The sequence below is a fragment of the Toxorhynchites rutilus genome, chromosome 2, assembly GCF_029784135.1.
Source record: "Toxorhynchites rutilus septentrionalis strain SRP chromosome 2, ASM2978413v1, whole genome shotgun sequence".
Classification (NCBI taxonomy): domain Eukaryota; kingdom Metazoa; phylum Arthropoda; class Insecta; order Diptera; family Culicidae; genus Toxorhynchites; species Toxorhynchites rutilus.
This window is the reverse complement of record NC_073745.1, coordinates 127,045,367-127,071,141: the sequence shown is the minus strand read 5'-3', so window position 1 is coordinate 127,071,141 and position 25,775 is coordinate 127,045,367. Positions and strand designations below refer to the sequence as shown.

The window sequence follows — 25,775 nt, the reverse complement described above, 5'->3', positions numbered from 1 at the left end:
CGCAAAGCGGTCAAAGTTTGAGTTTTTTGAAACTCGAAAAATCATCCAACGGGGGAGTAAAGGAAATCGGGGTTTTCGAAAAAAAAATTTGATTCGATATGTCTTAAAATTGCATGAAACGTCGAGATTTAGTGTCATCTCGAAAAAAAAATTGCCAAAAATCGGCATTCTGGGACTTCGTTTTTTTTCGGAGTACGAAACGAAAAGTACGGTTTTGGGTGCCAATAAAAATAGCTATCTCGATTTTTTATTCCGAAATTGCTACGAAATGTTCATTTGCACGATAATATACCCTATGCAAAAGATTAGCGCATTCGGGCTTCATTTACTGGTGTCATAAACGTTAAAATATGGGTTTTTGAAAACCGAAAAATCATCGGAATTCAGGGTTTTAAAAATAAAATTATGTGTGTGTATTTAAATGTGTTCCTACGCCTTCTCTAGATACATGTGTTTTTGTTCAGAATTTTAACAGTGTTGCGCGGTAAAAAACAAATATATTTCCCAATTTGGATTTTTTTTTCTAGAATTTTGGGACACACCCAGCAAACATTTAATCGTATAACTCGGCATATTCAAAGTTATATATAAAGTGGTAACGAATCACAATCGCATATAATATCGATTAATGTATGTCAATGCGTCAATTGCCGTGTGAGATTGCTCCCGTGGCCGAGTAGTTAGCGCCACACCCAACATGCTGGGGGTTCGGGTTCGATTCCAGTTCAGGTCGGGGGAATTTTTCGTCAAACAAATATCCTCTGACTTGCACTGTGGTCACGCGTATTCTAGAGCTTGCCACTCAAAATGCACTCAAGGCGTGTTATTTGGCATAGAAATCTCAACTAAGTACTAATAAAAATGACGCAAGTAATACGATGTTGAAATGTATAAAGGGTGTGTCACATCAAATTGCATCACGGAAAAAACGCTGTAGAAATTTAATTTTTAGGAATTATATCTTCAGCTTTCGCTTATAATCAGATAAGAGTGTATAGATCACGTTGGCCATGCTTCACTGTCAATTTTTCGTAAATTTGGAAAAATGTCGTCGAACGAAAAAGAGCGTCGTGTATTAATCCTGCGCACTCATTTCGAGAATCCGGAGTTGTCACATCGGGACATCGGTAAGATGCTGGGAATCGTCCAATCCACGGTCAGCAGAGTACTAAAACGATACTTCGAGAACCTAACCATCGACCGGAAGGTGAAGAACGGTAAAAATGGATGCTCCGTCAGTGAAAAAGATCATGAGCGCGTAGTTAAGCAGTTTAGACGTGATCCGAGAAGTTCGGTCCGGGATGTCGCCAATAAGCTGAATTTGTCAAGTTCATTCGTCCAGCGGACCAAGCAGCGGAAGGGCCTGCGTACATACAAGGTTCAGAAGGCTCCTAACCGCGACGAAAGGCAAAACATGGTGGGGAAGACGCGAGCCCGGAAGCTATACACCGAAATGCTGACGAAGCCGCATTGCCTGGTAATGGACGACGAAACCTACGTCAAAGCGGACTTTCGTCAGCTGCCGGGCCTGTTGTTCTTCTCCGCAGAGGACAAATTCAGCGGTCCGGAGGAGATTCGCAAGCAGAAACTATCCAAGTTTGCCAAAAAGTACATGGTGTGGCAAGCGATCTGCTCTTGCGGAAAGCGGAGCGCCCCCTTCGTGATGACTGGCACAGTAAACGGGCAGGTTTACCTTAAGAAGCGCTTACTACCACTATTGAAGCAGCACGAGGGGCCGACCATCTTCTGGCCGGATCTCGCTTCGTGCCACTATTCAAAGGACGCGTTGGAGTGGTACGAAGCCAACGGGGTCACCTTCGTGCCAAAGGAAATGAACCCGCCCAACGCGCCGGAGCTTCGCCCAATAGAGAAATATTGGGCGATTATGAAGCAGGCCCTCCGGAAGAACCCAAAAGTTGTCAAATCGGACTTCAAGAGAAAATGGATTTCTGTCCAATAAAAACTACAACCTGACGTTGTACAGAACCTTATGGACGGGGTAAAGAGGAAGGTGCGAGCATACGGGCTTGGGCTCGAAGTATGAATAATAAGAAAATGCCAAAAGTTGTAGTTTTTATTTTACTGTCTAGAATTTTCAAAAGGATCGGTCTACTCGGCGAATTTCTACAGCGTTTTTTCCGTGATGCAATTTGATGTGACACACCCTTTAAGATGCATATATGAATCACTTATTCATTCAAACTATTTCGAATGTATCTGCCATGTATTTATATCGCTTCCACTTTTGTATGTATATGCGGGCTAGGCGCATCATATGCCACCCAAAATTTCGGATGTATATGCTGCTGTATATACGCTGGTTATACGATTTAATGATTACTGGGCATGTTTAAATGTGTTTGTATGTGTTTTTTGAAAATATACGAAAATATATTTTTTGGACAAGCTCATTGGCTTCAATTTGATATGTCGATCATTTTAATCGGTCCAGTAGTTCAAAAGCTATGATTTTTCTAAAAAAAAAATGCATTTTTGGAGTGGAAGCTTTGAAAAATTATAACTCAAAAACGAAAAAAAATCGCGTCCCAAAAGCGCCCAGTAAACTATAAAAACAAATACAATCAGTAATTATGAAAATCAAAACCAATCTTTTCGCAAGTATAATATTTTTTTAAGAAATCTAGCTTATTGGTTTCAATTTGATATGTAGATCATCTAAATCGGTTACTTGGTGGTTCAAAAGTTAGGAATTTTTGAAAAAGTCATTTTGTCCAAAATTTATAACGTAAATAAATAATTTTTCGGACCACTCTGAAATGGAAATGGGCACTCTATTGAAAAAATACGGGCAGGGTTGCCAACTATATTCTTCAAAAATTAGGAAGAATGGAAATAAGAATCAGGAAGAAATCAGGATAGTTCATATTGGGTTATCCGGGAAGTTTGTGTCGATTTTTTGGAGAACAGAAGAACAATGTTAGTAATGCAACTGGTTAGTTTAGCTGGTGAGATAGGATCTCCCATCCAGAATCCAAAATATTTTTTTTTGTAATTCATCGGGACATGAAGCTTTGCGTGGGACTGATGGGAAGATCATGCCTATAACATAGACTAATTCACGATGTTTGTCCTGGATCGCTACCTTCAATTTGTCCAGTTGCTAGCAGTACTTATGGGTATTTACCGACATGTTACTTGGTAAATGCTTATTATACAGAATTGTTTTCGAATCGCACCAGACACAGAGTATGACTTTCTTCGGCTGAAGATCGACTTTTTGCTGAAGCTTAAGGTTGTTTATTTCGCGTACACATTGTTTTTTTTTGCCGAAAAAAATTGTTGTAAACTCTTCAAAACGGCATTTTCGTTGCGTTTTCGAAGTGAGTCGCGATTGAAATCCAATCCATTGAAGGTATTTCAATCAAATTGTGTGGAACTTACACATCGTAAAGATTTACATGGCCAAGCTTCACCAAATGTTCATTAACGGTGGATCAGTGGCGGTACGAACTGGATTTTGGAGTGAGAGAAAAAAAAGTCTCGCTAAATTATCCTAAATATTCTTTCATTCAATTGGCGTTGACGGCATTGACCTTCATTTTTTTTGGCATTGAGCTTCATTTTCTGTCATAGTGAAGCAAAAATCATAATGGATTTTCAGGTGGAATAAATTCACCACGTGTTTTAAGCATTCAAAAAACACCAAGTAAGTATTTTCTGTCAAAATATAAAAATATGAAACTGCATTCGAGTGTGCCAGTCTGATAGAGAATCTTTCTTCCCCGTCAACTTCAAAGTTTAATAAATATAGACACTGTACTTTCGATAACGTGAAATGCTTCGGAATAAATAATATACGAAAGAAAGACCAATCATTATACAAGTCAGGACCGGAGAGCTCTTTTTTGTAGGCTATTTCTCAGTTCTCATTTCCAACCAGGGAAACTTTGACAGAAACCACTTCATATTTATTACGGATAATTTATATTGTGATAATGTAAAAAAACTCAAAACTTAGGATAAATCAGGATCATTTTAGAGAAATTAGGTAAAATTGAGTGATTGTTAGGATATCAGGATACGAGCCAGAAAGTCTCTCTGAATACGGGTCTAATATTTTTCGATTAGGAACAAAACTGTCAATTTTGGAGAAAATCTGAGAACCTCTATATAAGTTTGGCAAGGCTGCTATGCAAATCGGAAGAGCATTTTTTTTGTAGTTTATATTATAAAATCAATCATTCAAATACATGATGCATTTACATCAGACAAGGAATTTAACTGGACGTATTCTGTACTCAATGGAAATTAAATGAGATTAAGAACATCGTAACCATCTAAAAGAACGTGTGGAAAATTTCTCACATAAATCTTTATACATGAAAAGTCTTCAAACAAGATGGGTGCTGCGTTTACTTACGATCGATCCAAACGGGGACGTGAAACGTCTTCACGGTAATGTGTAACATGGTACAGGCACATAGTAAAGCAGCTAGATAAAATGTGAAGAGCTAGTGGAAGAATAAATAAAATATTGGAAAAAAACTATGGATGGGTTATACCTATAATATAACCGCAAGGTTGACGTAGGACTGCCGTTGGTTTAGTAATTATTTGTATTTTTTCAATTAGCAATAATCGCACCTCGAATGTTCCTCATTGGGTACGATATCGCTGCTACGCAGAGCTATCTTTTGTATGTATTGATTAAATTATTTATTAAACTAGTGAATGAATGAAACAATTTACGAATTCAATTGCAAACAAATCCCTATTTAGGTCAATTCATGTATTATGGTAGTGGTTATCGCAGCAAATAGGTATCAATACTTTGCCTAGTCATCACACGGTATGCGTAGAAGTTGTACCCACTTTTGTAGACCACGTAAGAAAAACAAATTCCGGAGTGTAAAAATGCATGGGAGTATAAAAGTACTGCCAAGATCTGCAATGCCGATTTTCCCAACTTATTGGTTTCGGAATCTGTGTTGGGAAAACACATTTCGGTTTGCAAAAAATGCAAGCGAGTACAAAAGTACACGCAGCCTGCATCTCATTTGCAATGCCAATTTGACACGCTCCATGGTTTTGAAATCCGTGTTACGGATATATTCCTATTTGCAGAAACGTAAACGAGTAAAAAGTACCCACAACTTGCATCAATTTTGCAATGCCAGTTTTCCGCAGGGTCCATGGTTTTGAAGTCTGTGTTAGGGAAACATTCCGATTTGCAAAAACGCAAACAAGTACAAAAGTACCCGCTGATTGCATCTAATTTGCAATGCCAGTTTCCCCTGCCTCCTTGGTTTATAAGTCTGTGTTAGGAAAACATCCATTCATTCCAGCGATGGTACCTCAATGTTGCGCTGACTGAGTGGATTTCAAGTCAAGTCACACATTGATATTATTTATATTTTTAGCTAATTTACATTGTATATATACAGAACATTTTTGTTCTTCTTTGTTATGATTATCACTTACTTATTTTTTTGTTATTTTATATTTCCATATACTATATAACTGAGTGGATTTCGCTTTTATACCTGTTTTGAAAGCACTTTTAAGGCTATTGAAACAAGTTTTGAATCAAAAAGTAACAGGCATAGAACGCGTAGACATGTTATCTTGCGAATGAAGTGTATATCATACAATTTCGTTCAGTTGGTTTTGGAGCTATTAACGTTCAAAATCTCGTTCTCCGGCGTAACGCTTTCGTTTTCGAAACTTCGAACTTACACCGCAGTATAGAAATGAAAGACGTAGTCTTACGTCAAAATACATTTTATGTTCAACGCACAAAACTTTTCAGTCCTTGTTGTAGACGCGTTAATTTTTCCAATTGATTCAAAATTTAACATTCAAGTTTGGCATGGAAGAGATATACTTTTTTCGAAAATTGAAAAAAAATTGTAAGGGGTTGTATCTAGGATACGACCGCATATTTTCGAACTACGCAATTATATTATGCAATCCACTTGTTTGCCAATTCGAAAATTATTTTGGAATGCATCGAAATTTTTGTAATAGATTATGTTCTTCGTTACAAATAAATTTGATGAACGTCCTTTTACGTTTGATATGATGCCTAGGACTACCAAAATATGTGAAAGGAAACATTGTCAAACGATCACTGTATTTTACATTTCCCTCTGGAATTATCGCACATCTCATGTTTGCGTAGTTCTCGAACCGCGAAAGTTCATTCATCTCTAGTATCTGAAATGACGATTTTACCAGGTTTCTCAGTTTAAAAGTACGTTTTTGGGAAACATATTCCGATCTGCACCACGACGAGCGAGTACAACTCCAACTCAACACCAAAACATACCCCCGACTTGCATGTATTTGAAAAGCGGATTCCCCCAGGCACATTGACTTTGAAGTCCGTGTTAGGGAAACACAACTCGGTGGGAACAAAAAATATCCCCGACTTGCATGTATATTTGCAAAACGGATTTCCACAGGTACATCGATTTTGAAGTCTGTATTGGGGAAACCGTAAATCGGGCCAACCAACCCTTGGCAGTTAGGGACTTTAGATAATACTTGACATTTTACAGTTATTCAATTGTTTATCTCATGAAAAATAATATTTTATTCATTGTGATATACGCGTAGAAATATTTCCTATCAATTGATGCAAACATCTTTCGATCTGTTAAGAAATGTTCGAATTAGCATTCGAAATACGGGTAGGGTTAGCACACAAATCGGCAGAACAAATGTATGGGTAAAAAGGAAGTTCTTACGGTTTTCATGAATTTAAACCATTTAGAGGTTAACGAATTGTAATGTATAGCACATCAAACAAATCTTAAGGAATTTCCGATTTGACTGGTATGCAAATCATGAGAATTCGTTCACGGTGAAAATAGTTATTAACGTTAATTTTATTTCATAAAAACGTGACCTGTTTTCTGATTTGGAACCCTTCCTGAAAGACGTAGTTCTACGTCAAAATGTATAACATTAGCATTCTTGATCCTATAATTGATCGAATAATTTTGGGACTGTCATGTATTTTTTTTTCTAGTCTTCAATAAATCGTCTTGCGGCAAATCGAACGAAATATTTCCCCTCAATAAAATTAGTAATGAAACAAACCTTATTAATTGATTCGTCGGCAACATTTCTGCTTGCTAACTAATAATCTTAACAGCAACGCACGTCGTTCGTTCTCTTGTGTAACTAATTCATTGCAGTAAAGAACTCATAATCGATGAATGGCTTGACTCACACTAATAATGTTTGTCTGCAGTTCCCCACATTGGGCGGTTCATCGCCAGCAGTCAGTCACGGTATCGGAACCGGAAAATCGAACGACCGAAGGCGTATGTTTGCTTTCCGAATTATCACAATTACTACGGAATTACTTCCGTCGAGAGGAGTAGTCTTCTCGGCATATCACTAACGAACCATAAACGGACAGGAACGTGTAAATCACCGTAAAGATTCGTTTGTGCGTGAAAGAAACCAGAAATCACCAGTCAATTGCCGTTTCGGCCGGGAAAATAAAGGCAAATGCTCTGAACCCATCATCGGGACGGTCGCACGTGAGGTGTGGCTATTAGTCGTCCAGCCGGTTTCCGAAGGAAATTGCCATCGGAACTGATGGACAGGAATATATTTGTTTAACCGATCATCCTCGATTCTCTCGACTAAGGTTAACTGGAATCGATTGGAAGCTGATTGCTAGAATACATCACCCACCTATTAGTTGGTAATATTAGGCATAAAGGGTGTGTCACATCAAATTGCATCACGGAAAAAACGCTGTAGAAATTCGCCCAGTAGACCGATCCTTTTGAAAATTTTAGAAAGTAAAATAAAAACTATTAAACAACTTTTGGCATTTTGTATTTATTCATACTTCGAGCCCAAGCCCGTATGCTCGCACCTTCCTCTTTACCCCTTCCATAAGGTTCTGTACAACGTCAGGTTGTAGTTTTTTTTTAACAGAAATCCATTTTCTCTTGAAGTCCGCCTCCGATTTGACAACTTTTGGGTTCTTCCGGAGGGCCTGCTTCATAATCGCCCAATATTTCTCTATTGGGCGAAGCTCCGGCGCGTTGGGCGGGTTCATTTCCTTTGGCACGAAGGTGACCCCGTTGGCTTCGTACCACTCCAACACGTCCTTTGAATAGTGGCACGTAGCGAGATCCGGCCAGAAGATGGTCGGGCCCTCGTGCTGCTTCAATAGTGGTAGTAAGCGCTTCTGTAGGCACTCCTTAAGGTAAACCTGCCCGTTTACCGAGCAGGTCATCACGAAGGAGGCGCTCCGCTTTCCGCAAGAGCAGATCGCTTGCCACACCATGTACTTTTTGGCAAACTTGGATAGTTTCTGCTTGCGAATCTCCTCCGGAACGCTGAATTTGTCCTCTGCGGAGAAGAACAACAGGCCCGGCAGCTGACGAAAGTCCGCTTTGACGTAGGTTTCGTCGTCCATTACCAGGCAATGCGGCTTCGTCAGCATTTCGGTGTACAGCTTCCGGGCTCGCGTCTTCCCCACCATGTTTTGCCTTTCGTCGCGGTTAGGAGCCTTCTGAACCTTGTATGTACGCAGGCCCTCCCGCTGCTTGGTCCGCTGGACGAATGAACTTGACAAATTCAGTTTATTGGCGACATCCCGGACCGAACTACTCGGATCACATCTAAACTGCTTAACTACGCGCTTGTGATCTTTTTCACTGACGGAGCATCCATTTTTGCCGTTCTTCACCTTCCGGTCGATGGTTAGGTTCTCGAAGTATCGTTTTAGTACTCTGCTGACCGTGGATTGGACGATTCCCAGCATCTTACCGATGTCCCGATGTGACAACTCCGGATTCTCGAAATGAGTGCGCAGAATTAATTCACGACGCTCTTTTTCGTACGACGACATTTTTCCAAATTTACGAAAAATTGACAGTGAAGCATGGCCAACGTGATCTATACACTCTTATCTGATTATAAGCGAAAGCTGAAGATATAATTCCTAAAAATTAAATTTCTACAGCGTTTTTTCCGTGATGCAATTTGATGTGACACACCCTTTAAAGTATAATGTTATAGTCCAGAGTCCCAAAGGGGCAATAACACGCGAGTAAGTGAGCGCAAAAAAAAGTGTCACGATCAACCCGCAGTCTCTTCCGCCGGTTTGAAATTTCTAAAAACACGAAAAAGCGACAAAAATCCAATATAGTCAAAGTTATTCATAAATATAACATAAGCATCGCTTGCAAATGTCCGAATAACAGAAAAAAAAACTAGCACACACACAAAAGGGAAACCCCAAAGGGGTGAACCATATACTAGAGACATTCGAACTGACGAGGAAAAACGGCGAAAGGTGACACACTCGATGAGACGATATGGTCATTTCGCGAGGATTTTTCCCATCTGATAGAGGCGCGCGGAGGGAGCGAACGGATGCAAAAAGGGAAAAAAGATTCAGCAGTATAAAATGAAATAAAATGTATCTGCTGTTCCGAAACTACTCTAGAATATCGTCGTCCCCATTGGCGAAAGAAGAGAGAGAGGAAAAAAGGGGAAAAGCAAGGCTCGCACCACAGATAGCGAGGCGAAAGCGTAGCGAATAACGAAAATATTGCATAATGTTGATTTTTGTATTATTCATGCATGTTTATCCGAAATACTTGGAAGGAAGACAACGAAGAAATCGAGCCGGCAAACTTTCGCCGACCATCGGCAGGGATGAATTGCTGTTTTGGTTAAAATGGTACAAAAAGGATACACAGTTACGAAGAATCAATGGATTAGGCTGGCTGGCTGGTTGGCTCTGCTCATTCATGTTCTGTATTTGTATTTGCCCATTCCGGATAGTTAAATGTCATGCTGAGGATTTCGGTTTCCTTTTTTTATTCTAAGGAAAGGCTAGAAGAAGTTTGGAAGACTGCAGAATGATACGGATATAATATAGAGACATATTGCTAGGCGTCATGTAACCAAGTATCCTTCTGCGATTATAATCTACCACAAAAAAGGTCAACCAATTGACTCTGAGTTAAAAAGTGAAAGAGTTTAGAAGCCTGTCTTGAAAGTGTATTGAAAAAACACATTTAAAAAGTTTGAAAAATATTGGAAATAGTTATACTTATAACAAACAATTAACTAATTCAAATACAATAACCATTCTTATCCTGGATGCATTGAGAATAATGACCGACGTGGTAATCCAATGCTCCCAGATATAGGCTGGTAAAATGGCTAGCGATGGTATTTTAACACTAGAACTACCAACTTGTCAAAATGATCGGTTATATAATTTGTTCGCAAGATTTTGTATTGAAACCTTTTTTTTATTTTTTAATGAGGTCATGACTTTTTTCTTAATTCATATATTGATCAATATTATAAAGTATTTTGGTCTCCCACTTCCCATTTTTCTGATATACATATGTGGTATACCTATTTATACCGACCGGCCGTGATTTTTAATATTTCTAATACTAAAATTGCTTAGAAACTATGTAAATCTGCCACTACGGTGCCGGCCAATCGAAATTTCCGGATTCTAAAGTACAACATTTGGGAAATTTTTAGAATTTTGTAATATATTGTGATGAAATTTTATTTTCTCATTGACTGTTGTTCTATACGGTTGAAACTAGTGCAGTTGAAATACTCACAATATTGTGGATAATTGGGTTGATTAAAAAAAAATACAGTTGTAGTAGTTTGCAGCGTAAATAAATTGTGAATATTTGTATTATATTGAGGGGATAAATAACAATATTCTAAATATATATATTTTTCTTAATGCCGAAACGCCCTAATGTATAGTGTTTGGGACGTAACAGAATCAAGAGAAGATATTTCTGATATCGATCAAGGTATTTATGAAATTAAATTCTGAAATTTGGTGAAATATGGATGATCAATTGTTTGTTTACTCAAAGAGCAATAGTAAAGAGAATCAATTTACGTAAATCAAGAAGAATGTTGATACTGTCGTCATCTTCGAATGAGATTGACCACCAACAAGCTAAATTTTCTGCTGATGGAAAGTTGTTGGAAATTATAAGCAAATTCATAAAATTTCATGAACATGACGTAATAACACAATATTAAAAGGGATTATTTACTATAAAAAAGACAATAAATTAGAAATATTTTTTTAAATATTTCGAGAATGGCTACATTTAGAAGGAGATTGATAATAACCTTTTTTGTTTTAAATCACATCAGGATTCATAATTTGTGGCTAAAAATGATTGTTAACATACAAAAATTCGAAGCTTCGAAAATTCCGAAAAATTCGATGTTCCAGAAAGTTTGTCAAAAATAGTTTTACCATTTTGGGCCCATTTTTTAAATTTTCTGCATGACTTCTATTTTGTATGAAAAAATTAAAAAAAAAATTAAAAATATGTATTTTGGATATTGCAAATTGAATTTTTATTTTGTAAATAAAAAAAGAGTACTAATTTTTTTTCTCAGTGTACATTTTTTTCATATTCAACCATCAATACTCTATAACTCGGTACTATTTCGGTACGACTCATAGTTTTTGAGATATAAATTATCAAAGATATCTCTTACTAAAATCGATACGCCGGAATAAACACTTTCATTGGAATCAAAAATACAAGTTTTTAAAATCTGCATTTTAAGGATGAAATGTTGTAGCACAACTTATTGTTGTTCAAGATTTTTATTATGAAAATCGAGCGTGTTGGTTCCTAAGCGGTTCAGTTGTTCGACTGCCGTCGTAGAGGTTATATATATATATATATATATATGTGTCAGAGGAATATTTGTTCAAATCGCTTGCGTGACTTATGTGCCACGCTGTATACAAAACACCAAAAAAAGATCTAGGAATGGTGTTACGTTATGAAAAAATTGAAAAATTCAACTCAACCATGCAACCACAATGTGCCACATCAAAGCGTGGCAGGGTACATCTAGTTGTAAATAAATAAACATACTACGTGAGATATTGATCACTAAAGGCAGCTTCAGAGAAAATAATGTATAACTGGACATTTTATTTAATGAACTGTAACAGCGAGAGCCAACATAAATTTTGAACTCTGTGCGTTCCTATAATTTAAAACCACAATCTCCTGATGTGATATTCAATTTGCGCAATTTGTGTGATATCTGGAATAATCTAGTTTTGCTGTGCCACTTCCACGAAATTATGTAAAAATTTGCAAGCCGAATTGCGGTTTTGATCACAACCTTCCCATCGAGTCGACCCTGACCGAGAACGGAAATGGTGATATGCTTGGTAGCAGTGTTACGTCTGAATATAGCCAAAGCCTGTATAAGCCAAACCGTGGCCTTCGAATCTCGAGTTCTCGCGCCCTGACTAATTTTTACTTGGCTTCCGAACGTTACAGCTGGTGTGGCGCCATATGTATTTTAAACAGTTATGCTTTCTCCTCGCATATAAATGAAAACAAAACTCAGTCGGGCAAACCGTGCGATTTGGGTTTTTTTTGCTTTCGCTCGTATCTGCATTAAGGGTTGAGTGAAAACAAGCAGGGGCCAGACCTAATATTAACCGTGCGAGAGTCACAACCTGACACATATATGTATGTATGTATATATGTGACCATAAAAAACAGCTGCAACGTGCGGGGGTGGTCTTCTTTGATGCGGTAACAGAATCCGGTCGAGGCCATAAAACGTGTTCGCCCAAGTGACAGCTCTAATTGAGATCTACAAGACGCATTAAAACTCTGTCAGGCCACGGGTTTTTTTTTGCGCCAGAGGAAGAAAGCATGATTTTATTGGGAACCGTTCCGCGTTCAGAGATGGGGAAGAAACGTACAGTTCGCGGAATGGAAGCCAATCCCATCGAAATTTCGAATTGAACTCTCATGACATGCTTCTCTTGTAGCTGACTAGTGGTGGGGAGGTTCCTTCAATGTACCGATCATAGCAAATTGCCAGCGAGGATGAAAAAGAAGAAATGTAACCCAAAAGGGTGAAATAAAATAAAATAAAAAGAAATTGCAATATCGGTTCGGTATCATCCGTTTCGGAGTTCCCGAGGTATATGCTGAGCTATGCTATTTCAGACTCCAAGAAACGTCTCTACAGAAGAACATCGGCGAAGGAATGCTGCTCTTTGACTTATGCATGCAGATGATCCCAACTGGGAGTAGTTCACTTGCTTTTTGACTTTTGCTTCCTTTAATGCCCTGCCAGGCAGAACGAGAGAACTCGGGCACTGGCGCTGTAACTGGGGGGAAAACGGTGCGGCTAGCGGGAATGAGATACCAAAAACGAAACTTCACCCAGGCCCAACGGGAATTCCGCCGACCAGTGCTCTGAATTTAAAGGATAAGATGCCAATCGAATGCACTCTGATAAGCATCACTTGTACATATATTTGAGAAGTCTATGGTTGGAAGCTGGTTGGAGCGTTGAATCGGTATGCAGCGAGCATACAAGAAAATATTGATTAACTTCTTTGTGGAAGAATTATAGGTATACTATGGACTAACAGCAAAAATTTCCATTTATTCATTGTGTGGAAATTATGATAACCCGGGAAATTTGATATACACCAAGATCGTTTGTTCTGAGCGTGACGCTCTACTAACCAACGTAAAAACGATGGTCACGATAAATGCTGGAACATTGTATTCTTAATATTGAAGTCAAATAACAGCTAAAGAGTGTCATTTATTTGTTTTTCAGGTGCTGCCATAATTGAGCAATTCCAAATGAAATCGACAAATGACAAACATGAGAGTTTTTGATTCGAATGAAAGTTTGTATTCCGTTCGGGTTGGAGGAAATATGAGTTTTCCACAGCAATTGGGAATATTTTGACTCAAGTGTAACTTTTCAATAGGGCGTATCGGTTTTAGTAAGAGAAATCTTTGATAATTCATATCTCAAAAACTATGAGTCCTACCGAAATAGTGTCTTAGAAAGAGTTATAGAGCATTGATGTTCAAAATTGAAAAAAATATACACTGAGAAAAAAATAGCACTTTTTTTCTTATTTACGAAAAAAAGCTTAATAAGATATAACTTAATAAATATAATAAATATAAATATCTAAAATATGTATTTTTGATTTTTTTTTTAAAAATTTTCATATAAAATAGAAGTCCTGTGGAAATTCAAAAAATGTTTCCAAGATGGTAAAACTATTTTTGACAAACTTTGTGGAACATCGAATTTTAATGAATTTTCCAAATATATAATTTTTGCATGTTAACAATTATTGCTAGTGGATATGTTGTTTATGAAATAAAAAATAAACAATATTGTGTATTTAAATGTACTAACGATCTATAAAATCGATCCACTGTAATCGATAGAATAGAACGAATGAAACGATTTGAACGGAAGTGTGTTTGATGTTTATGCTGCCGAAAGTGACGGTGCGCATCGTCATTCGATGTTCGATGTGAAATGTACGTGAGTCAAGTGTTCATAGTTGTGTTTTACATACTGAGAAATGGAGCGCTAAGAAGATGACCGCAGATAAAAAATAAAAAATAAAAAACAAACCATCACTTTTCCTGATACAGTGTATTTTCTAAACGTAAGAGACCCCATAAGTCCACTTGACGCAATTGCGAGAAAACGACTCAAAACTGGTTTTCTCAAAATTTTGACTGGGCCCTCCAGTTTGTTGGCATGAGGAGACCCAAAACATAACAGGTTAAGCTCGAAATATAACGCTTCAAAGTTGGTGGACTCAGAGGGTTTCTCACACAAACGAGAACTCAGTGGTGTATTTAGCGGTTTTGAGGTGATTCAAATCAATTTTATATACTTTAAATGTTTATGATGTTAATATCAAGGACTGATTATAAGTTATGCTTTACTTGGGAGAGAGAGGAGAAGGGGGAGGGTGAGACGTGTGTATATTGCATATGCATTAAGGAAATAAAGCAAGCAAACTTTCAAATGGTTTTGTTGGACTCATTACAAGTTTACAAGAGTTTCTATGTCGCATCGATTAGTAGAAATGATTTGTTCATGACTGATTCCAATCAAATTGCGTTCCTGTAGCTCTTCCATTTTATAAACTCATCCATTGTTGGGCAGTTTTCACATTCACGAAGGTAACAGTATTTAAAGCTAATAGTAGAGCCGGTAAGTTTCGTCGTTTTTTTTTTCAAAAAATTATGCGTTATTCTGCAAAAATGGTTACAAATTTAATGTTCAAAGTATTGCCCATCGCTAGTAACAACTTTTTCCCATCTTTCTGGAAATTCACGGATCTCTTTGCGGAACTAATCGGCCGGTTTATCGGCTAACCACGAATTTTTGACTTCATCAAAATTGGAGAAGTGCTGATCAACTAGGCCATGATGCATCGATCGAAAAAAGTAGTAATCGGACGGAGCAATGTCTGGAGAATACGGCGGGTGGGATAGAACCTCCCATCCAAGCGTTTCCAAGTATGTTTTGAGTGGTTTCGCGACATGCGGCCGAGCATTGTCGTGCTGCAAAATAACTTTATCATATCTTTGCTCGTATTGTGGCCGTTTTTCCTTCAGTGTACGACTCAAAAGCATCAATATTCGTCGATAAAGGTCCCCCGTAATGGTTTCATTCAGTTTTAGCTCCACATAGTACACCACTCATAGCTGGTCCCACCAAGTAGACAGCATAACCTTCGACATTTAGGATCGTCGTATTGGACCCACTTTTCATCGCCAGTAACGATTCGACGCAAAAACCCTTTCTTTTTATGCCGTTGGAGCAGTTGTTCGCATGTGAAAAAAACGGCGTTCGACGTCTCGTGGTTTCAATTCATACGGCACATAATGTCTTATCTTTCGGATCATTCCCATTGCTTCCAAACGATCGGATATGGTTTGCTGAGCTACTCCAAGTGTATCTGCAAGTTCTTGTTGCGTTTGTGACGGATCGTGATCGAGTAAAGCCTCCAATTCTCCATCTTCAAACTTTTTTGACGGTCTGAAACATTCTTCGTCTTCCAAGTCAAAATTACCACTTTAAAACCGTGAAAACCACGTATGACACGTTCGCTCAGTTGGAGCATCGTCACCATAAACTTCCACCAAAATGCGATGACTTTCCGCAGTTTTTTTTCCTCATATTGAAGTAATGAAGTAACATTGCCCGCCAAAACACTCTCGTTGGTACGAAATTCGACATATTCGAAGTGGGAAAAAACTATGTTTATTTTTTTTTAATAAATATACACACGTCACTCAACTGACGTTTAATCTGTAAACACACGAACCATTGAACTTATAGGTTAGTTATATCCGTACTGAGTACGATGGAAACTCGGTTGCATCAGGGACCACTGTCTCAGCATCTTGCTTGATGTTGTTTATGCTTCAACTTTTTGACATATACTGAAAAAGACACGCAATGACAGTAGCTTTAAAATGAATGTGTGGAAATTTGGTCCACTGGAATAATAATCAAGTTACGCCATATGTTGTAAAAACCGAAGGAACTTACCGGTACACCTAATATTTGATATATTGTTACATAGTATTTTTTCCATATATTCTTTGCATTCAATGTTAATGGAATATTTTTTGAGACTATGAAGCATAAGGTTTACATTTTTATAGATTATAGGAACGCAAACGTTATGAGCAAACGAACTACTCTGCAATTTGTAATGTTTCGGAAGCATTGATGCAATAGAACTAAATCCAATTTGGCAATTTGGATGAATTTTCTTTTTTGTCAAAAATTTCCCGCAATGGCGACATTAATATCCTTTTTTGAACTGCCATATATTTATTAACGCCAAATCCTTTTTCCATTTTTGCACGAACTAAACTTAGGCAAAAGCGCTAAAATTCTAACTTTTACTGACCTTGTTGTCTCTGTGTGGAGAAATTTCTCTTTCAGCTGATTGATAATCTCATCAAACTCTTCTGCCTTTTGTTTATAATTCGACTCCGTTTTTTAATGAGAAAACGGAAATAGATTTATTAGTTTTTTTTTATTTCTGCTCGGGGTAACTAGCCTGTCCAAGTCCCCTCGTCATTATCGGTGGAACATAAACACAGGCAGTTCCTTTGTTGAATAGCTCAATGTTGTACGCTCGGGAATACTCTGGTATATTTCTGTTTTGGAAATTTTGCGAAGATGCTGAAACGACTGAATTTATCTATAAAACTTCTTCTAAAGTATTTCCTATTGCTATCGGTTCATCTACATCTGGGTTAGAAGGTTGTTCTTCTGTATTGTTCTGCTCCTCAGTTTTGCACTGCTTTGGTTTGGAAGAGTAGAGAAATAAACGACATGATCCGCAAATTTTTAAAAATATTTCTATAAGTATACTGCATCCCATTAACTCAAGTTTCTCAATCATTGGCACGATTGAGAAACGTTATTCAGATAAACATTTATTACCATTTTTAGGAAACGGTCTACAGCACGAGAAAATTTTGCAGTCCATTGTGGTATCCTATTATTCACTCTATAAGGAAGATTGTTTGACTGATGAACGATGTTTGAATCTGAGTAACTTTATATACAGCCATTCCATGTCAAACCGATATGGTGGTTCTCAAATTTCCATGAAAAGTGGTAGTTTTGTTCTTTATCGCAAAATATTAGACTCGTATTTTTTTTCGTTCCATTTTAGGGTGGTCCGAAAAATCTATTTTTCACGCTTTTTCCTAAAAATGACTGTTTTCGAAAATTCATAACTTTTGAATCACTGAACCGATTTAGATAATAAACATATCAAATTGAAGCCAACGATTGTATTGAAAAATATTGAGTTTACGAAAAAAAAAAAATGATTTTATTTTCGTAATCATTGAATGTACTCGTTTTTTATTGTTTTCATGGCTTTGGAACAGAGGGCGCTATATTTTTTTTTATTTTTTCTAGAAATCTTTTTTACATAGTAGATCTCAATATCAGAGATGCTATTTTTTCCTTTTTGAGATGTGATTTTTCAAATTAACCGGTGGTCCAAAAATCATTTTCCCCTTTTATCCAAAAATGATTTTTTGCAAAAATTCATAACATTTGAACTACCGATCTACCGAACCGATTTGGATGATTAACATATTAAATTTAAGCCAATGAGTTAACCTTCTTTGAAAAATATATCACACTTGGGTTAAGATTGAATTCTAGTCGCATAGGTCTAGTCTAGTCACATAGGAATATTAATCGAAGACTTAAAACATGGTAAATTTTCAAAATAATAACTACAAAACGAAAACAATAGCATCTCTGATATCGAGATATATTACGTAAAAATCCTCAGCTTTCCAGGAAAATATTAAAAATATATAGCGTCCTCTATTTTCAACCGCGAAAACTATGAAAAACTAATTCAATTAAAAATCACAAAAATAAAAATAGTTTCAAATAATTTTAAAAATAATATTTCGCAACAGAAATATTTAAAAAAAAACTAAATTATAAGCTTCAATTTTATATGTCAATAAACTGAATCGGTCCAGTAGTTCAAAAGATATGATTTTTTAGAGGAAAAAGGTGGAAAATTTGTTTTTTCGAACTATCGGTTAAATTTGAAAAATCATATCTCAAAAACGAAAAAATAGCATCCCTGATATTGAGATCTACTATGTAAAAAAGATTTCTAGAAAAAATATAAAAAAATATAGCGCCCTCTGTTCCAAAGCCATGAAAACAATAAAAAACGAGTACATTCAATGATTACGAAAATACAATCATTTTTTTTCGTAAACTCAATATTTTTCAATACAATCGTTGGCTTCAATTTGATATGTTTATTATCTAAATCGTTTCAGTGATTCAAAAGTTATGAATTTTCGAAAACAGTAATTTTTGGGAATAAGCGTGAAAAATAGATTTTTCGGACCACCCTAAAATGGAACGAAAAAAATTAAAAATACGAGTCTAATATTTTGCGATACAATCAATACAATCGTTGGCTTCAATTTGATATGTTGATTATCTGAATCGGTTCAGTGGTTCGAAAGTAATAAATTAAAAAAAAAGTAATTTTTAAGAAAAAGTGGAAAAATTTTATTTTTCGGACCACAAAATGAAAAAAAAAATTGGTTGTAATGTTTTGCGATAAAGAATAAAGTTACCACATTTGACGAAAATTTGAGAACCACTATATCGGTCTCAAATGAGATGGCTGTATACATATACAAAGGTACCATAAAGAACCCTGACTTTATATACATACACAGAGGTAACTTAATACCTGACTTCAGGTACAATCTAGGCATAATATAAACAAGTTAATTATTTTTGTACCCATAACGTCCAGTTGAATCAACGAGGTGTATTTATGTTGTTGGGATTTCAATTCTACTTTGAAAACTGGAGAAGGAGACTGATAATGAGCTTTTTTGTTTTAAATCACATCAGGATTCATAACTTGTGGGTAGAATTGATTGTTGACATACAAAAATTCTATGTTTCGAAAATTCATAAAAGTTCGATGTTCCAGTGCTATTTTTTTCTCAGTGTATATTTTTTTCAAGTTTAAGCATCAATACTCTATAACTCTTTCAAAGACACTTTTTCGGTACGACTCATAGTTTTTGAGATATAAATGATCAAAGAGTTCTCCTACTAAAATCGATACGCGCTCTTGAAAAGTTACACTTGAGTTCAAATTTTCCCAATTGCTGTGGACAACTTATATTTCCTACAACCCAAACGGAATACAAACTTTCATTCGAATCAAAAATACATGTTTTTTTTAAATCTACATTTTTAGGACGATTTTATTTGGAATTTCAATTCCAATCAGAACGAATCACAAATCTGTGAAACTTTGTTCTCATTCGCTCTCCCCGCGTTAATGTGCAAAGATATTACATTCGAAGGAGTAAAAACCTCTTTAAGTAGAACCTCATCAGCTAGAGACTTATACCAATTTCATCATTTCCGGAAGGAAGCGGTCGCTGTCCCGTTTCCAACATAGTTTGAATATCAACGAAACGAAGCGAAGAACACGCGCTGAAAATAGAGAAGGAATGCGTGACGTGTTTTTCCAAAGCCTTTGTGGAGCAAGTGACAGAACGTCTGGGCGAAGGCATCCTCGTCGCCAAATTCTGAGTCACTTCTGGCTTCGACGTTTGCGGGTTTAACATCAAGGCGATGCTTTCGTCCGCTCGTTCTCACTCCGCACGTACCATAAACCATTCAATGAAAGTGATGCTGCAGATGCGAAAAATATCCAGCGACGAAGATGTGCAACACGTTAGTTGGCAGGGGAAGAAATAAATTGGAATTAGAACTTGCACCGCTCCCGCTCCGGCGGACACGTGCGACATGCTCTGGAATCGGTATTGTTCTTAGGAACGGGATGCGAGGTTTGTCCTGAAAGAAAAATACTGCCTCGAGGAGTGCGGTTGCCAGGGAGGGACAGAGCAGTACCTTCCTTCAAGTGCACTGGAAGAGAATGACGATGTTGAAATCATTATAAAATTTCATAATTGGAATACATGACTTAAATACGGTATGTGTTGGAATTATAGTTTGAAGTTGAAGTCGACAAATAATATCGAGTTGGCCTTTTTATGAAAGTTTCCTAAAAAGGTACCTTCAATCGACATTAATTTGAAAAACTCCTATATTACAATGTTGTATCTGCTACAAAAAAAACACGACTCATCTTATTTACAACTATTTCTTTTCATTTCAGACCCAGCTAAGCTGCTTCAAAATCCAGCGCATGGTAAGTAACGCTTGTTGTACAATCAAATGAACCTTCGGGTGGCTGATTATTGATATGCAAATTGAGCTGACACCAACAGCAAAGTGAAGCACATGTCGGCTGCTGGACCATTAGCAACTGGTCGAGACATCTAGCTGCCACCGTCTTGTTTTTCGTATCCATCAACTGCCCGTGTGACAGAACAACAAAACTCTATTACCCGCTAACAACGGTCAATTAGTATGAAATGTGTTTCAAATAGTGAAGAAATGCGACCGAAGGCGACGATTACAGCTTATTTCACTTAGCAGTTCCAGCCAACGCTCAGCTTCTTTTATCATCTCTATCGTCCCAAACTCTGTTTGAGTTCACTTTTATTTATCGTTAAGATGACATTTCGTGCCTCCGGGCAGTAGATGAACGTATGTTCAGCCACGATGACGAGGGCAGGTCTTGGCGCCTCCATATTTGTGCCGGACCGACTGACTTGTTACGTTGGCGGAAAGGAAGGTATGGTCAGACAAAGATGACCCACACGTAAAAGTGTCAAGCAATTATTCTTCAGCAATCCGCTGCGATTTCCTGGCCCACACAGCCACTCAGCCCGAATTATGGATAGAGATGTTCAATGTGTAATGTGATTGGTAAATCATCTCCAAAAGTGAGAATCAACAATGAAAATAAACAGCCTATTACCGAAATGCTGATCATAAAATTGAATATATAAAGTTTTTGTTGATAATTCACAACTGCTCATACAGCCAGCCATGCAGCCAAACCGATATTGACGAATTTATGCAAATCAGATCATGCGACATCTACATTAGAGCTCAGAACCACAAAAGTGAGGGTGTTTGCTTATTTTACGCACTGAAAAGCAAGATTCGGTGGTGATTATTCATTTTATTTCTATTTAGATTCATTTCAGCCATTGAATGTCGTCAGTATATGGTAAGAAAGTTGGTGTTTTGTATATTTACGATGGTTTCAACACGCAATTTGACCAAAGTCATAGATAATCTTCGAAAATTTTAAGTTTGATAATGCATACCGGTTATTGATACTATGGATAATCGCGATGAAATCGATATCATATCAAATTGGCTGATATCATTGATTATGTAGGGGTCGATACGAGAAGGATTTGCAGCATTTTTAGCGCAAAACACCCTATAAAGTTACAATACTTGTAACAAGCCATTCCTCGTAATATACATAGCACATTGAAAAATGATGATTTTCAAACCTTCTCAGCGTGAAAAAAATACTTGAATTCGGGAAATTTGAAGGAAAATACGCATTTTTCTAACAAATTTAAACGAATTTCATATTTAAAAAAAACAAACCATCCTCATTTTACTCGCTGCGCCGTCTGGTTTTAAATCCAACGTAAATTCGTCAATAGTGATTCTCAGATTTCCGTGAAAATTGTTAGTTTTGTGTAAACTGACAGTCCCGCATTTCAACAAAATGTCCCGCGTAAGATTCCGTCCCGCGAAACGTCCCGCATTTGGCAAAAGAAACGAAAATGTCCCGCGATATCAATATATCACAATTTGATCATGTTGATTTTCTTAAATGGAAACTTTTATTTGGCAGACTGTTCAAAAGCGCTTCTAATGCATCCAAAGATTAATACGTTGAGCTGGTTTCATCGCACCGACATTGGGCTTTTTGTTTAGAGAGTGTCAACTGGAAGCGACAGCAACAAAATTGGAAAATGATTTTTATAAAAGTCCCCTATTGATCCGCAGGGACCAACGAAAAGTTCATCTTTGGTCCCCTAGCTCGGTCAGGGCTTAACGTTTTAAATAAGCCGGAAGAACTAGAACTAGACAGGAAGAGGCAGAGTTGTTTGATGAAGTATCGTAAATGAAGCGCTGGGCGGTTTTACGAAAGTTGGCCGGAACCTAAACCATGGCCGATGAAAAGATGTATATCGGCATGTTATTTTACCTTTTCGTTGCTTTGGGGGTCGTCTGTCTCTCTATTTTGGCCATTCGCCCAAAAGTTTTCTATGGGGCGCAGCTGGGGAATGTTGGGAAGGTTGGTGGTCTTTGCGACAATGTTTATCTCCAGCCGATCCATCCTTGTGATCTTGTGATCTTTCGGCATAATGGGCTGATCCCAGGTTCGGCATAAAGACCACATCACCTTCCCAACTACGGCAAGCACTTCGTACTATATATCTTCCCGTTCACCATATGACTCGAAAGAAGAGTGGCTTGGACATCCCCTTCACGTCTGTCAGAGAAGGACCTTCTTCGAGAACTTGATGTGAATGATATATTCGACGTCATTGCTTACCTGGGGAACGTAAAGTACCCGGGCCCCTGCCCCTGCCCCTGTCATTCGTTGAATTCTATCATCAAGTACGTCTCGTCTTTCATTATGAGTACGAAAAGAAGTTTTTCACTTCTTTCGCCGGAATGAAGTTTTTCACCAGCACTTCAAGCTACTCCTTCTGGGTGATTTCCTGGTGCTCAGTTACGGCCGGTGTCGTCTGACGCTTCCGCATAAAAATGTCCATTTTGGGCAAATTCTTCGAAAACACCGTTTCGATCTCCCGACTTGTAAATACCAGATCGGCTGTATCTGGTGGACACAAAGTGTTTCAGGATGTCCAATTCCTTCGCTGTGGGGTGGAGCTTGCAGTATGGAAAAATCATCAAGTTGCTTGTCAGTGCTGCTGCTGCGAATCAACAGCCTTGAATCATTTTTGTTGTAGACTTAATAAACGTAAGATTTAAAGAAAATTTGTTCCTATAAATTATCTTTCATCGCCATCCAAAATTAGTAAATTTTTTTGAATGCATACGTTAACTCTAAAATCGATGAAAAATGAATTGGAATTTTTGAGCATTCCATTCGGTAATTTGAATAAAATTGTAGAATTTGAATCGTGCTTGCCAGGCGTAAATGCTTTGATTGAGCGAGTGATTTTCGGGCGTGAACAAAATCTAAGCCACCGAAAAATCACAACTGAGTGCCGATACTCAGAAAGAAATAATACTGATCAGTTTAGACTCGCTAAACTATGGTTTATGTTCACATAACGTATATATATAACGTTTTGTTTTTTGTGTCCCGCGTTAGACCTCTGACCATCTGGTCACTTTAGTTTTGTGTCTTAGCGAAAAATATTACTTCGTATTTCCTATTTTTTTATTTAGGGTGCCCATTTCCATGTCGTGCCAAATTACAGTTTTATATCTTTATCTATAGGCGAGATGGGGGGAAAACGGACATGTTAAGAAAAACTTCAATTGTATCTTTGGAAACTCATGTTTTCAAAAATTAAAAAGCAGTTTCCTACAGTTCAATATACTGGTTTTCGAAATAACTGGCCAAATGTTTTATAAAAATGTGTTTTCCATGTTTTTACTGAAATTAAAACAAGCCGAAAAGTACAACATATTTATCGGTGCAGGTATAATGGACATGTAGTGGGGGTATATGGACAGGCTCATAATAAAGCATAGTTCATGATCTTGTGATCTTTCGGCATAATGGGCTGATCCCAGGTTCGGCATAAAGACCACATCACCTTCCCAACTACGGCAAGCACTTCGTACTAAAAAATCTGGACGCACTGTATATTATACCACAGCGCTCCTAGTGGTCGGATCTAGAATGTTTTGGCAGCACTTTGTTTTGGAATGTTTCCTCTATCAGTGCTGAAAATTTCATCACGATACGTTTTGTTTCAAAAAAGTTACACGTGATGGTAACCTAGAAACGAAAATTAATTTTGGACACCCTCGTCAAAAACCCGACGTGGTCAGGTTCAAAAATCGCGAAATCGCTAAAAATAGCCAAATCGACCGTGTGCAGCGTTCTCAAACGATTCCGTGAGATGCATACTATTGATCGGCAGGTTCATACCAAGCGTCATAGTGGAACTAAGGATCGGAAACTGCATTTTAAGGTGTTGAGAACGATCAAGGGAAACCCAGGGCAGTCGGACTACGACATCACCAAGAAATTCAATGCCGACCGGTGCACCGTCAGAAGGATTCGTCTCTTTGCCACTACAGCAAAGAGGTACTACAGTGGTATCGAGACAACGGGGTGGATTTTGTCGAAAAGGACATCAACCCACCCAACTGCCCTCAATTCCGCCCTATCGAAAAATATGGGGCAATTGTCATGCATGAATAAGAATGGTAGGACGACTCGGGATGCAACAGAGATGAAGAGATGGTGGAACAAAATGGCCGCTGAGGTCAGCGAACAGGGTGTCCAAACTATGATGAGTGGTATTCGCCGAAAAGTTCGAGATTTCATCAAAACCACATCGGAATACTTTTTTTGTAATTTTTCCTTTAAAGTGCAATAAAAGACCTACATTTTGAATACATAACATTTTTATTTCGTTCACATAGCTCCGAGATAGACCCGTTTTAATGCGTCCAGATTTAAGATGAACACTATGCTTCATACGGAGCGTAGAGGTTTATCGCTCGCGAGAGGAATAATTTCGCTCTCTCTCAGTGTTGGTACGTCCATTAACTGAAATAGAACAAAGAAAGAAAGCGATATAAAAAAGAGTTCAATATTATTCCCTTCACTTTCCATCATGCATTTGATGTGATTATGGATGTGACTGTCCATTTCAACCCCCCCCCCCCCCCCCTTAGTGCAATTATTTCTATAATTAAAATTTACCACTTACAAATGAATTTACTTTTCCGTACATACCTAATATCGCAACTCACAAACCGAAATATAACCATGAGCCAATTCAATTTTGCAATAAAACCACTCAAAATGCTTAATATCGAAGACGCAAAAGTTACATCCATACGCGGATTCATGTTCGATTTTCGGTTTTTGTTTCTCTATTCCACTTTTGATCAGTATTCATGTCATAGGATGGTTTAAATATCATAGAATAGCATGTAGAAGGGTTTCCCATCAACAGAAATTTGAAATTCATAATGCAACTATACAAACCAACCACCTGTCCATCATACCCCCACTGTCCGTCTTACCCGCGGCTTCCCTACAAATGGTTTTCTGTCTGTCTGTCTGATTCTTATGGACTCGGAAACTACTGAATCGATCGATATGGAAATTGGTATATAGGAGTTTTTGGGGGCGGGGAAGGTTCTCATGATAGTTCAAGACCTTTTCCCCCTTGCTAAGGGGGGGGGGAGGTGCTGCCATACAAATGAAACACAAATTTCTGCATTACTCGAGAATTAATCGAGCA

At 37.6% G+C, this 25,775-nt stretch overlaps 1 protein-coding gene and 1 non-coding gene across 24 annotated transcripts in view; one reads left to right on the top strand and one right to left on the bottom strand.

The window, feature by feature from the left end:
* LOC129764935 (protein muscleblind) overlaps positions 1-25,775 on the top strand; it is a 799,891-nt gene that overhangs the window by 31,773 nt on the left and 742,343 nt on the right. For all 23 annotated transcript variants that reach the window (XR_008741293.1, XR_008741294.1, XR_008741296.1 and 20 more), the window contains exon 2: positions 20,549-20,581. The gene's annotated coding sequence lies outside the window, so the exon portion shown is untranslated. The remainder of the gene's footprint in view (positions 1-20,548; positions 20,582-25,775) is intronic.
* LOC129772394 (U4 spliceosomal RNA) lies at positions 4,505-4,650 on the bottom strand. The gene has a single exon (XR_008742610.1). It is a non-coding gene; the product is annotated as a U4 spliceosomal RNA (small nuclear RNA).